The 13,910-nt window shown below is 38.0% G+C and overlaps 1 long non-coding RNA gene across 1 annotated transcript; it reads left to right on the top strand.

Moving 5' to 3' along the window:
• Positions 1–2,383: 2,383 nt before the first annotated feature.
• LOC120793659 lies at positions 2,384–13,599 on the top strand. Its single transcript, XR_005708013.1, has 4 exons — positions 2,384–2,657; positions 7,895–7,918; positions 8,437–8,535; positions 13,498–13,599. It is a non-coding gene; the product is annotated as an uncharacterized LOC120793659 (long non-coding RNA).
• Positions 13,600–13,910: the final 311 nt, after the last annotated feature.

Below are 13,910 nucleotides of genomic sequence, written 5' to 3' on the forward strand. Positions count from 1 at the left end.
GGCTTTGCAGAGGTCTAAATACATCTGTCCACATCCATTTATCCATCTGTCCATCTGTCTGTCTGTCCCTGTACATGTGCCTCAGTAACCCTGTACATCCCCTGTGTCCAATGAGCTCATCTGACCCAGTCAGACAGTGGAAGCACCAGGTGCCAAAAGCTGAACTGTAATTGGGAAGCCAGGTTATTTCTAAATACTGAACAGTACATTGTCAGTGTTGGACATGAACCTTTCACAATTCCACCTTTGTAACTTCCTGTTTTGTGAAACGATTCAACATGTTGGTGTTCACAAAGCCAATTATTGTTCTAATACAACCAAAAGAACAACATATTAATCATGACTTCCCTTGATACATCAAGCTCCTCTTTCCTCCTCTTCCTCTCCATCTGCACGCATTCAAATGGCATCAATGCTCTTTTCTAAATTGACTTCTTTTCTCTCCCATAGCTCTGTGCTTTCTCATCTATATCCTGTCTCTTCCTTTCGCTTTCTGCAGGTATTTCTGCCAATGCTGCAAGAGACTGCAAACCCTCCTTTTCTCCCTCTCTCTCTCTCTCTCTGTCTCTCTTTCTCTCTCAACCCAGTCGGTCGTGGCAGACGGCCGCCAACCATGAGCCGAGTTCTGTTCAAGGTTTCTACCTGTTAAAAGGGAGTTTTTCCTTGCCGCTGTCGCCAAGTGCTTGCTCATGGGGGAATGTTGGGTCTCTGTATATATAACTATAAAGAGTACGGTGTAGACCTGCTCTGCATGAAAAGTGCCCTGAGATAACCTTTGTTATGATTTGGTGCTCTATCAATAAAATTGAATTGAATTGAATTGAATATTAATATTAAAGACAAACAAAATGAGGGTGGTAATACATTAGTATCACATTACAGTAATGCAATGACTTTTTTCAGTGCAGAGTTGTGTTACATATTACAATTGTAAATTCAGTAATTACATTGCACTAACCACAGTAACGCTACGCAGTAAGCTAGCTGTTAATAGTCAGTAGACACCATCTATAAAAGGAAGGCTATTATTATTATTCTGTTTCTACATCTGCTAAATACTGAATATGTGGAGACAATAAGACTTTAATGATATGGGAAACCTTAACCCTGGCATTATCACATCATAAAATGGATTTAATTTTCAACATTGATTTGTAATAGTTTTGGAAGGCACAGAACAGTTATTCTGTTCTGCTGATGGGGGTGTCAGATCAGAAAACCCTTCGATGTATGGTTCTAGAGGGCATAGAAAAACAACAAATTTTAGTTTGAAGAACTTGTTGTTGGACAGACTGGCCCAGTACATGTTAGCTTGGCACAAAAAAGAAGGGGTGAGGAGGCCGCTAGCCTCTACCAAAAGCCAAAGCTCGCAAATTTATTTGTTGTCTGTTCATAGCCTACTTGCTAATTTTACACACTGGCATTCATTCAGGAGTCTCTTGGAGGACTCTTCCAGAGTTGTAGGGTATATGAACCCAAGAGCTTAGGCTAAATGTTGATGGTCTGCAGATACCTCTAAAATGTAGGCTGTATTGTTGTTAAACACAATGTCTTTTTTTCAATTTCTACATGAATTAAATACAGAATATATAACGTAAAGGCTCCTTTAAACAATTGTGTTAATAATGTAACTAAGTAACAAGTAATCTAACTAATGATTGTTGTTGTTTACTAGATAGTATTGTCATTACTTTTTCAATGAGTAATGTGTAATGAGTAATTGATTATATTTTACAAGTAACTTCCGCAACATTGGTGATTCATCATAAAAGTTCATCTGTCTTGCTGATCCAAAGCAATGAAGTCTCAGTCTTATGTCTTCAAACTGAATGATATCCAACAGGAACACAGATATACACTGCTAGCTTCAACTCTCTGTCTATCTCTTTCTTTCTCTTTTTTCATTCACTTTTTCTCCGTTCCACTTTCTTTATTTCCTGTCTTTCTTTCTAATTATGATTCCATCCATGTTTTTATTGGAGGTATGCAAGCTTTTGCCAGATGCCCTTTGCTAACCTCTCCTGTATTTTCTTAGTACATTTATCGTCGCTTATGCACATAAACACACAAAGATATGAGGGAAAAGGGAGAGAAAAAAGCATAGTCTAACATTCTAAATCCTTTATTACAATCCTCTGAATTACTTATATTTCACAGAGTGCTGAAATATTCCAGAGAAATAATACATTTTAAGGACATTTAAGTCACACACACAAGCAGACACGCAGTAATCCAGTGTCAGTTTGACCCAAAGCTTGGTTGAACCCATTCCAAAGTCAGAGTGCCAGAGTAATCCAGCCGTTAAACATTAATGAAGGCTTTTCATTTGGGAGATCTAAATGGAAATGCACCTAATGACAAGGACTGCAGGAAAACAGGCTGCACACAACGTTTCCATATTAACTACTGTTCCACCAGACAGTAAGAAACTCACTCTGATGGGGGAAAACTGCAGCTCCAGGATACACTACACTTTACATATTGACTTGACTGAGTGTTTTTCCCTAGATGTTTTCTAATGTAGTTAGATGAGGGGGGAGCAGACAGAAAATTGTGCTCACTTTCTGTACTGTGGTGAATAATTTTGTGGTCAAGCTCTTAGTATCTGCTGTGGTGTTTACAGAGGACAGGTGACATCATCTACAGTAGTGGCCAAGGTAAGACAAACAAGTGCAGGAACAAATTATTAACATTGATCAGTAAAATTGATTTACTAAACCAAAATATGTATAATTTCACCTGGTATTTAATACTTAGAGGAAGCTCATTCTAACCTCTTGCCACTTAGCTGCAGTGTTATTTGTTAAAAGGCACAATAGTGAGAGAGAGGTAAACTAGAGACCACATGTTCCACTTCATAGTTACTCTTTAAAATGTCAGATGATTAGAGTGCAATTATTAAAATACAAAAGTTGACAAAATAATATTGGTAATATTCTTTGTCTCTCTTTGGTGGCCTGATGATGTGAAATGGAACCTCAGATTAAGGGTCAGTCATACAACACTGCTATGAGTAGACTTATGTCAACCCTTCATGTCGAGGCCTCTGGCTCAGCTGCACTTAGACATAACACTCTGCTCTCTGCCCTCTCCATTGTTAGCACAGCTTGCCAAGCATGTTTAATGAGACATGCACACACAGCTCCTACACTGCACCTCAGACAATCCAACTCGGACCATGAAGGAAAATTGGCCCTTTATGTTCCTAGGCTTAACCCTATTTACTGTAAAAGCTATTTAAATGTTTTCAATCAATTTTCTGGCATTGACTGGTATTGTTTAGCAAAATAGACCCAATCTCTCAATCATTGCCAATGAGTGTCCTCTTGGCAAACCAGAAGCAGTTGAAGTAAATTAAAGGGTGGTGATTAGTAACAAGTCAAGGTCTGTACAGCAGTGCCACATACTGCTGAAAAACACAATTCCCCAACCTCACTGTCTCTTAATAATGGAATCTACAATGGAGGGACTTGAGGGTTAGTGGAATACACTGTGCATAACCAAATTTGGTAAGAAAGGAGCTAGGCTGTAGGCTGGTTTCAGCAGCGTATTTCAGTCGTACATCACTCACGCAAACTAGTTCTAGTTTTTATTTGGTCAGTATAGTTGTCTACACAGGTGACCCACACACTGTACCATGCCTGAATGCATCCTGTGCAAATACATGGTAAAGTGTGCTGCTTGCTCTTCCACATGCAGAAGATGTTTAAATAAACATCAAGACATTTTATGTTGGTCTTGCGCTGAGTTTTTCGTTGTGCGGCAAGCCCCTTTGTTGAGTTTGATTCTTAAACGTAGACCGTGTTTGAACTGCATCCAACTGAATTATACTGCTGTGCAGTGGATCTCTGATTTTACTCCTGCCCTTTGTTTTTCTGTCCCTGTCCATCTCTTCCTTTGCATCCTCTACTTTATCTGTCTACTTCTTTTTTTTTTTGTAATTTTGCAAGATTTTTTTTCTTTTCTGTACTGTTCATTTATTTCTTTGGCTGTCTCATTAATATACTTTCTCTCTATCCCTCTTCTTTTTTCTCTCGTCTTCTTTGTAACTCTTTCTTTGTGCCCTCCCTCCCTCCGACTGTCAATGCTAAGTATTGGTAATTACATTATCATGCACAACTTATGAAATATAGTTTCAGTGACACCCAAGTGTGTGTGTGTATGAATGAGTGTGTGTTTGGAGTTGATGATGGAGAGGCTGTCTGTGTTTTTAATAAACACAACACTGCAACAACCCACACGCTAACTGCCTTAGCATCGAACTTCACACACACACACACACACACACACAAACACACACACACACACACACACACACACACACACACACACACACACACACACACACACACACACACACACACACACACACACACACACACACACACACAAACACACACACTCATTGTACACACACGTAAACACACACACACAGGCATCTGCCAAGACTAGGCTCAAACTTGCGGGGAATTTATGTACAAATAATTACTTTTTAATAGCCAGTAATGTGATTTCCTGCCAAAGAAATATTCAAATGCATCTCAGGCAGTCCAGTATATTATCTGCTTGGAGCTACGGTTGCGACTTAAGGGAGACTGCACAGGAAAGACAGATTATTGTTTGTGTGATAATAATTATTTTACCCTTGTCATCTGCAGAGGAAAATGGGAGATAATGCCTTTGTCTCTCTGTCTCCTTCCTTCACTTTCTTCTTCCTTTTTCTCCAACTCTCTTCTTCTATCACTTTATGAGTCAACTTACAGCTTCACAATCTGTTGGGGTAACCTGAACTTTTTTCTCAGTGGAAAAGCAGAATACATGCTTTTGAATCTATTAATAGGTAATGTCATATCATCCTCTTAACTAAAACATATTCTGTAGATCAGTAACATTTGTTACCCTCCCATCTTTTCAATTACTAAGTCTGGTGTGTGTGCTCTGGCTATTGTATGTGTATGACCACTGTCCCATGCTTGTTCCCATTTGTTTCCACGTGTTCTGTCTCTTTTTGATCTAACTCAAAAATATCTTCCAGCTAGGTACAATATGGCAACTGGCCACACATTTAATTATTAATCTGTCTCTCTTTCCCTACCTCTTTGGAGGTACTGGTCTGCCCTTTGGATTCAGTGAGTTTCTGTGCAGATCCAGTTTGTGTATGTAAATTTAAAATTGATTTGGTGTAATTGTAGTTGTCACATTGTCACCTTTTGCCAATAACAGTATTTGTTTGTGCAATAATGAGTAGTTATTGTGTTTGGGACCATAGATTCAATACATTTAGAGTGACCCTCAACTTTGATTAACATCTCTGCTTTAAATTAGGTGCAAATTTCAGAGTCTGCCCTGGTAGGTTCTGGCATCATTCCACATTGTTCATCTGCATTCAGATGCTGTAGTGGCCAGTGTGGGTGAAACATTTGCTTAGGGGTACATATGTGTCTTCAGGAAGGTTGCAGTTTTGCAAAATTTGACTGAAAAAAGTAGCCTAGACAGAACCTAGAACCAGTCCAATTGTTGTAAAAGTAGCCCATTTTTTTTCCTACAAAGTAATTTGGATAATGTTACATTAAACATTATAAATTAAAACCTTTACAAGAAACAGGAAATACAGTGTTGAAATGAATTCAGTGAGTTTCGCTGTGGGCTACAACTTGTGCCCTTGTTTTTCAGCCTCTATTTATTTACATATTGGGAAATAAGATAGATTGCTAACAAATTGTGGCACGCCAAAGGTTTTAAAATAATCTACTATAATTGCCTCCATGTGAGTTACTGCTGCTGCTAATGCAACTGTTGACCATACTGATAAACTACAATAACTAATTTCCAGTTGTTTTTAGAACACCAGCATGCCCTTGTCCCTTTCACCTCATGTAGTATTGTTGCCTAACGTGGCTCCCTCCATGCCTCAATCTTTTTGTAGGTGGGAACCACCCTACTGGTAAAAAAAAAGTAGCACAAATTATAACAATCTGTCCAAATCAGTTTTTGACTGTCCAATTAAAGAAAAAAAAACCCATCCAATTTAGCAACACTGGAAGGTTGTTATTTTGCTAGTCAGCTCCCTGATGTTATTACAAACTAAGGGTAACTGTAGTGTGTCCTCACAGGTAAATCCAAGAAGCTATTTCATCTTCAAGGTCAGTGAAGTATGTCAAAGTCAAGCCCATTATTTTGCAGGTGTATGAGCTTATTCCAGAGGAGGAATGGAATGTGTCAAATTTGCAAGGGATTTGGCAAATGCTTTTTAAATGTGAACTGACAGCATGAGATTTCTTTAAGGAGTTATATGGTTTAAATATAAAATTGAAAAAATTACCATAAATCACAGGATAACTCTGATACTGTTCAAAATTGTAACTTCTGTGTGCATTCACAAAAATAAAACATTGACATAGCAATATATTGTATGTATATTCTTATATTCTTTCTTGAGAAAAAAAAGGAATTTCACACCAAAAGTCTCCTGCACTAATTGTCTTGTTTTTGAGGTTTGTGATGGAGACACCTCCATTCCCATGCAGGAAATTTCTAGTTTTCTTACTTAATTTGGTTTTTGTTTGTAGACGGCCCTGTCATTTGGTCTCCAGACTGCACCAGAAACCTTGCAGAAACCTTGGGTTTAGACAACTATCACTTTACAGTACCACTTGGCATTCTTGTTTGCAGAGCATCCATGCTTTGTTTGAACTCTTAGCTGAAGTATGGCTTAGTATCACTCTAGCCAAGTGTGATTTTGCCATGGCAGCATCGTCATTCCTGAGCCATGCGGTGGGGCAGGGCTGTGTTGTTAGATGTAAAGTGAAGCTACAACCAAATAGGAAATCTAATGTTTCTAATGTTTAGCTCTGAGTCATCTGATCTAGATGACTCAGAGCTAAACAATTACAGACCCATTTCCAATCTACCTTTCCTTGTTAAACTTTTAGAGAAAATTGTTTTTCATCAACTGCTTGCTCATTTAACCAACAATGGGTGTTAAGAAAAGCTTCAATCTGGTTATTGGGCAAACCACAGCACAGAGACATTATTACTGATGGTCAAAAATGATCTGAAAATCATTATGGATGCAAACAATGTGGCTGTCCTTCTTCTCTTAGATCTCAGTGCAGGATTTGACACAATCAACTACAAAATTTTAGCTGACAGACTTGAAAGATGGGTGGGTGTCTCCGACCATCTATTAGCTTGGTTTCAGTCATATTCAACTGGTAGACAGTATTTTTTGTTTTATCTTGCTCTGTGAAGCACTTTGGGCTGCATGTTTGTATGAAACTTACTATATAAATACAGATGAGTTGAGTCAGGTATTAGAGGAGTTTCTGCAAATCATTATCCAAGGCTGTGTTTCTATTGACTGAGCCAGAAAGGGCTGGGGCAAAATTTTGAAGCTCTTTAAAGTTTCAGGTCTCTGTTGTACTCGTCTCCTGTCTTAGTTTCTCTGCACTTTAATAAGGTGCTCAGGCTCTAGGTTGGGGCCATTACTTGCTTATTTGTAATTTACACCATACAGAAGATTAGCTACATCTCCCAGTATGTGAACTTGAAAAGGTTTAACAGTAGAAATGTGAAACCCCAAAGGAAAATACAGTGGTGTGCCTGCAACTTAGCTTACCAAAGCATGCATAGGCCTTGTATAGGAGAGGCCTTACACAAACCCTCTCCATATGTAAGCCCATCAGCGGACATTTTCCCATTGGTGAAGTGTTTTTGTCAAATCATAATCCATGGTTTATATACTTTGGACCCAGAATCGAAAAAACTGTTCTATTTATGAGAAAATAGCCCAATGTGTATTTTTGGTATATTTAAAATAAAAATCAGATGTAAATTTCTGTATCCATCTCTTTGTGTTGCCTTTCGTGTTTCTCTCTTTCCCTCATACACACAGATACCAGGGTTCACAGTGTCACAGGTAAGTGACGGCAGATCTGATGTCTAGAATTCACTTTTTGCATTAACAGCTGACACCTCCCTTGGCAGGTTCAAGTGCCTAACACCATGTGGATGTATGAGAGTGTATGTGTGTGTGTGTGTGTGTGTGCCACTTCTCTTTCTTTCTCTGTGTGTGTTTGTGTGTGTGTGTGTGTGTGTGTGTGTGTGTGTGTGTGTGTGTGTGTGTGTGTGTGTGTGTGTGTGTGTGTGCAAAGACTGGCTAATGACCTCTAGAAGAATGAGCCTGCTCAAACCGAACCTCAGGGAGTCTAACCAATTGCTGTGAGTGTGTGAGTGTGTATGTGTGTGGTGTTGAGCAGTAGCTAACAAACCACTCTGTCCAATCCGCACGTACAAATCAGAGCTAAGTGGCCGTCACACAGCAATTTCCAGCAGCCCACACAGAGACAGAATAGAAACCAAGAGATAATGTATGTGTGAGTGAGATATAGATAGACAAATAGACCAAATCTTTCTTGTTTTTCCTTTTTTCTGAAGCTCTTCTCCTCTTCTCTGATGTCTGTGATGTCAGTGGCTCACCAAAGATGATCCCTCACAATCTCCTCTCTGCCAAAGTGGTTTTTTCAACCACATATGGTACGTTCTACAAGCCCTGTCTGCCTCACCTCATATAAAAAGACTACTTTAAACTTTTAGTAATTTTATTGTATTACATAACAATATATAATAAAATGACAGAGCATTTGTATGTTGTTTATTTACCAGCCTGGGCGTCATAGAGAGGTAATGAATGTAGGACACAGAGAAAGACCATTTCAATAACTGTTGACCTGCAATAAAAATAATGTTGCACTTATAGTTTAAAGTTTAGAGTGGAACTTTATACTATACATAGTTTCCATCTGTTGGTCATGCTCAAAGTCACACATTGTTCCTAAAGGTATCACATGGTGGTTTTGACAACTAGTAGCGTTATGGTCCAATGTTTTTATGAGTGTGTATGGAAGTATATTGATGACAAAAAAAATTTGAAAGAGCACAAAACAAATCTGAGCATTATTCAGTATGGTAGTCAGCCTCTGAGAGTGCACAGGCACGAATTTGTAAGAGAACAATCAACATGTGGGATGACAGGATTGTGAGTGTAACAGATGATTTGAACATGGAAGAGGAATAGTGTGACTACATTTGAGACAGTGAATCTCACGCTCGTAACAATCAAAGCTGCTCATGTTCACTTTTGCCATTCTGAATCCCCTGAGCGCAAACTCAAACTGAGAACAGAGCGTCATCTGTTGGATTTGATCTACTTTCAAAATAAAAGCTGGTGCAGTGGCATTTTTTAAACAACCAGTTGGAGACAAAGAGCAGTATTTGCTGTCTTTGTTATCCTAAAAATCAAAATGCATTTGACACTAAATTACTAAAACCACATTCAATTTGATCTAGTTTTGAAGCCATTACGGCAGAATTAATTTAAAAGTTATGAGCTTCACATCATAGCTTTGTTTAACTTCTACTTCCGTTGTGATATTCTTAACCAGATGTAGCCTTTTCTTATTTATTCTATGTAAGATTTTATGAATAATTTGATAATATTAGAGAATGCTAATAGAACTATTTTAAGAAAACATTTGTGAATGAGGCTTATTATAACTTCTGAGCAGAATGATGCAGGTTCGTGAGTTTCGTTTATTGTGATCTGATCTGACTCCATATGGGTGTCAAAAAAAAGAGTCAAACAATTAATAATAATAATAATAATAATTATTATTATTATAACTTGTGCTGTGGCTACATTCAGACTGACAGCATTTTCAGAACAGGCATGGCGTAAATCCAACATACTGGTATGAATAAGCTGGGTGACAGTAATTGGATCCGTTGGATCCAGAATTTGGCTGAACTTCAATCTATATTGAAGATCCACATGCCCACAGTGTGATGTGATTTAGATGTGATTTCAATGTAGTTCTATTTAGGTTAACCACTACAGTGACAGAGGTCACTGTAGTCTGTGAGATGTATATGTGTTACAGTGAAGCAGGGAATTCTGGGTAAAGTTAGGAGTTAATTATATTTCTCGAAATGTTTTGAGGTTCTATGTGCTAGTTTGTTCATGAATGACTATTCAACAGCATGAGTCAGTGAACTTCATGACATGGTGTCAGAAGTGACCCTTCCTGCTGAATGAGGAAATGAGTTTGGAACCAGAATCATTTGACTTCACCCAGTCCTCGGTATGGCCGACCTGGAGACAGCGTTTCTATCGCTGTTGGATTGCAACGAAACTCAACCAGGAAGATTGTGACACATTAAAACTTTGTTGTCTGCAATGGGGAATGAGGCAGAATTGATTTTGTTACCTTCACAATCCCGGAGGAGGAAAATGATGACTACTACAAAGCAGTAGTTCAGAAATTTGAGTCATACTTTATACCCAAGTGGAACACCATACAAAAGCCTGCATGTTTTCGCAGGCATTCCCAGTGAAAGAGGGAGAGTGTGGAGGCATTTGTAAGACATCTTGAGGAACTAGCTGACCATTGTGATTTTGGAGCAACTAAGGACGTACAGATAAGAGATCACATTGTTAATGGCATCACCAATAGCAACATGTCTCAGAAACCAAAACTGGAATTGTCTTAAAAATAATCCTTATATTCATAGTTATGTTACTTTGGAGCCTCTGAAAATTGATGGACTATGTATAAAAATGGCTGTAATACCTCTTGAATTAAAGCTGAAAATCTACAGTTAAAAAAACATAATCCTGACGACTGGATGTGGATGCATGCTGTTGCAGCTTGACAGTCAAAAATGGTTGGTAGGAGACATCTTGCAATCTTAAGTGGTAAGAAACTTTGAAAAACAGCTGGAGAAAACTGGGAGACCAGACTCAAAAATGAGAAATGTGCATGATAAGGATTGCATACTTAATTCTGATTCTTATCTTACAAATCAAAGTCCCCCAACCTTAATGAACCATATAGGTTGTTTGACCCTTCTCTCACACACAACCCATAGGAGCGTACCAGCGGCAGGGGTACCGGACCTTTGTTTTCATGGTAACAATAATGTAAAAATATGTAATTCAAATTATGGAACCGTTACTGTTTGGTTACGTTAAGGCACAAAAAGTATTTGCTTATGTTCAGGAAAAGATCATGGTTTGGGATAAATAAGTACTTTGTTAAGGTAAGAGGACCTTCGTCATCATGGTTAGAGTAATAAACACGCAATTAAGGTTGGACAATGGTTATGGATGAAAAACACTGACTATCAGTTTGAAATGGGAAAAGAACACCAATCACCGGTGTGAAAGTCCTGTGTTATGTAAATGCATCCATCGATTCCAACCTCCTTCTGATGTGGACTTTGTCACTCTACATGCTACGTCACCTGACTTCCTCCTTTGCTCCCGTCATAATTACTATGGCCGCTAGACGTCACCTATCAACAAATCATAACAATGGGTTGTAATAAGATGCTTGCACAGATGACCTATTGGGTTTTTTTTTTTTTGGGAGGACATTATCTGCAAATATGTTTCTGTATGCTCTGAAATGTTGACTTGCAGACTGAGTAGCGCTCAGAGTTAGTTTTGTGCTCTCTCAAATCTTGGTTATTAATGATGCATCTTGAGTTGTATATTGTAACAAGTTTTGAAAAACAGTGTATTTTAATGGCCTCTACTTAATTACACTTGTCTAAGAAAACAAATAACATATACCAGACAGATATCTGCCACACATTGTACATTTAGATATTATATCAGCTTGAGCTCAAACCCAAAGCCACAGTAGTTACCACAGAAATGGCTGTTGCAGTTTTTTGTACTGAATAATGTGCATTCATTTAGTTATTGTGGTTACTTTTGTGATTAAACTTAGTATTTTTGCCTTTTACTTTCCTTTGAGGGATTTCTTTTGTCCATCACTGCATCTCCACAACCCTTTCTCTCCTCCACTTGTCCTCTCCACAAACATTCTTTTTCTCTCAGAAGTTCCTCTTATCTTATCTTTTGCCATCCACCTACCCAGCTCTCCTTTTCCATCTTATTCTGCTTGAATGACTTTACATTGTCGTTCAATTTCTCTATTTTTTGCCGGTGTTTATATTTCATCAGAATATTTTTTTCATCTTTTGCTCTACCTGTCTTCATCCTCTCCTCTTTTATCTCACAGTTTCTTTCCTCCTCTTTCTTATTCTGTGTCTCAATTTAATGAATCATGTTGAAGCTTGCTTTCATACACTGTTGATAGAAGCCCTCTGGCATGCACACATATTGCATACATTCATCACTGCTACAACATAAGTTATACTTTTTAAGCAAACACACACAAAGTCACACATAATGATACATCAATTTGCCCATTTGCTCATGCATATGTCTGTGTATAAGAATGGATATAGTTGGAGATACATGTGAGGGAACACATTATGTAATATAAAGCGCATGAATAATATATTAGTCAATGGCACCCGATCACAGTAACAGTTGGTACAGTGTTGCTATAAAAAAAAAAAATATAGCAACACTAGCTTACAGGAGACACAAATGGCTGCATCAGAAATGACCAGTGTCTCCATCAGCAATATAAAGGCAACTCAAAGATGCAAGGAGGCAGGTTATTTTGGAGGTTGATATCTAACATCAGCATCTCACCAGAAAAGGATATGATGAAATAGTTGTGCCAGAAGTGAAAAGTCATTCCAAGCAGCAGAAATTTATTGGTGGCTTTGTGGCGGGATTGTCAGCAATTTTAGCAATCAGCAGTTGCTACTGAAAGGATCTTCGCCCTTCCTCTAATGTCATAAATTGTCAATGGGTGGCAGATGTAAAGCTATAGGCTGTGACAGCTGCCTACAGTAATTCTACAATGATTTCAAAGTGTGATTTTCTCCGCAAATAGGTCTTTTAGTCTGTTGTGTTGTAGGCTATGGTTGGATTTTTGCAGTTTTGTTGTGTTTGTTGCAGTTGTCAGCCTCATCCGGGAACCCTGTATGAATATCAATGAGAGAATCTGAGTCAAATACAAACTATACATTGGTAGAGACATGTGTACACAATTATACATGTGCACAATGCCCTTTTGCAGAGATGCACAAATGCACAGTAAAGCTTAATGGCATTAAACTTGTCACATCTCAGAAAGCAGTAAGGCAGAATGGATACAATACATTTACACAGAACACACAGAAACATCTATGAAATGACACAAACATTCAAACACACTCAGGCGTATGCATATGTCAGACTGACAAAGCATCAGACCTTGCTTTCTAGAGATTTAACATTTTCTGGCAAAAGTGAAAGAACTGATTAAAGAACGGTGACAGAAATATGTCATGTAGACATAGACACTTTTATAAGGAAAGAGGGAAATGACAAATGAAAGACATTGATCGGCACAAGATAGTGGATAATAGAAAGAAAGAAAGACCAAAAACAAATAACACAAACTAACATTTTTTTTAAAGAATTTAGCATTTTGCCTTTTTATTGGACAGTAGACACTTTAGAGAGATACAGAAAATTTGGCATTTGACATTTGACATACGACTTCAGCTCACTAGCTCTCTCTATATTTTCAGGATTTCTGCCAGAATGGAATGGAAACAGCTGGACACCCAATGAGAGATCCATGCTGCTTTCTTTAAAGGAAACATTAGGAATGATTTAGAATGATCATCAGCTATGTGCACTAATGTAGTGAGAATAAAAATTCTTCTTTAATGTTGTGCCTGAAGCTGCTTTGTGTATTTTGTGGTATCTTGTAACTGACATGCTTCATGTTTTTTAAATTGATTATTCCAACATAACACATATGTACACATAACAGGTACTGTAATGTTACTATGTGTTCAAAATAATATGAGGCAAACAGGTAAATTAAAAGGCAGGAATGAGTGCAAATGTGTCCACTTGAGAGAAAAAATTGTCTGTTTTCCAGGGCTTCACGAATCTTCTACATAAATGTATGAGATGAGAGGAAAAAGTAGAGAGA

The sequence above is a fragment of the Xiphias gladius genome, chromosome 8 (assembly GCF_016859285.1).
Source record: "Xiphias gladius isolate SHS-SW01 ecotype Sanya breed wild chromosome 8, ASM1685928v1, whole genome shotgun sequence".
Taxonomy (NCBI): domain Eukaryota; kingdom Metazoa; phylum Chordata; class Actinopteri; order Istiophoriformes; family Xiphiidae; genus Xiphias; species Xiphias gladius.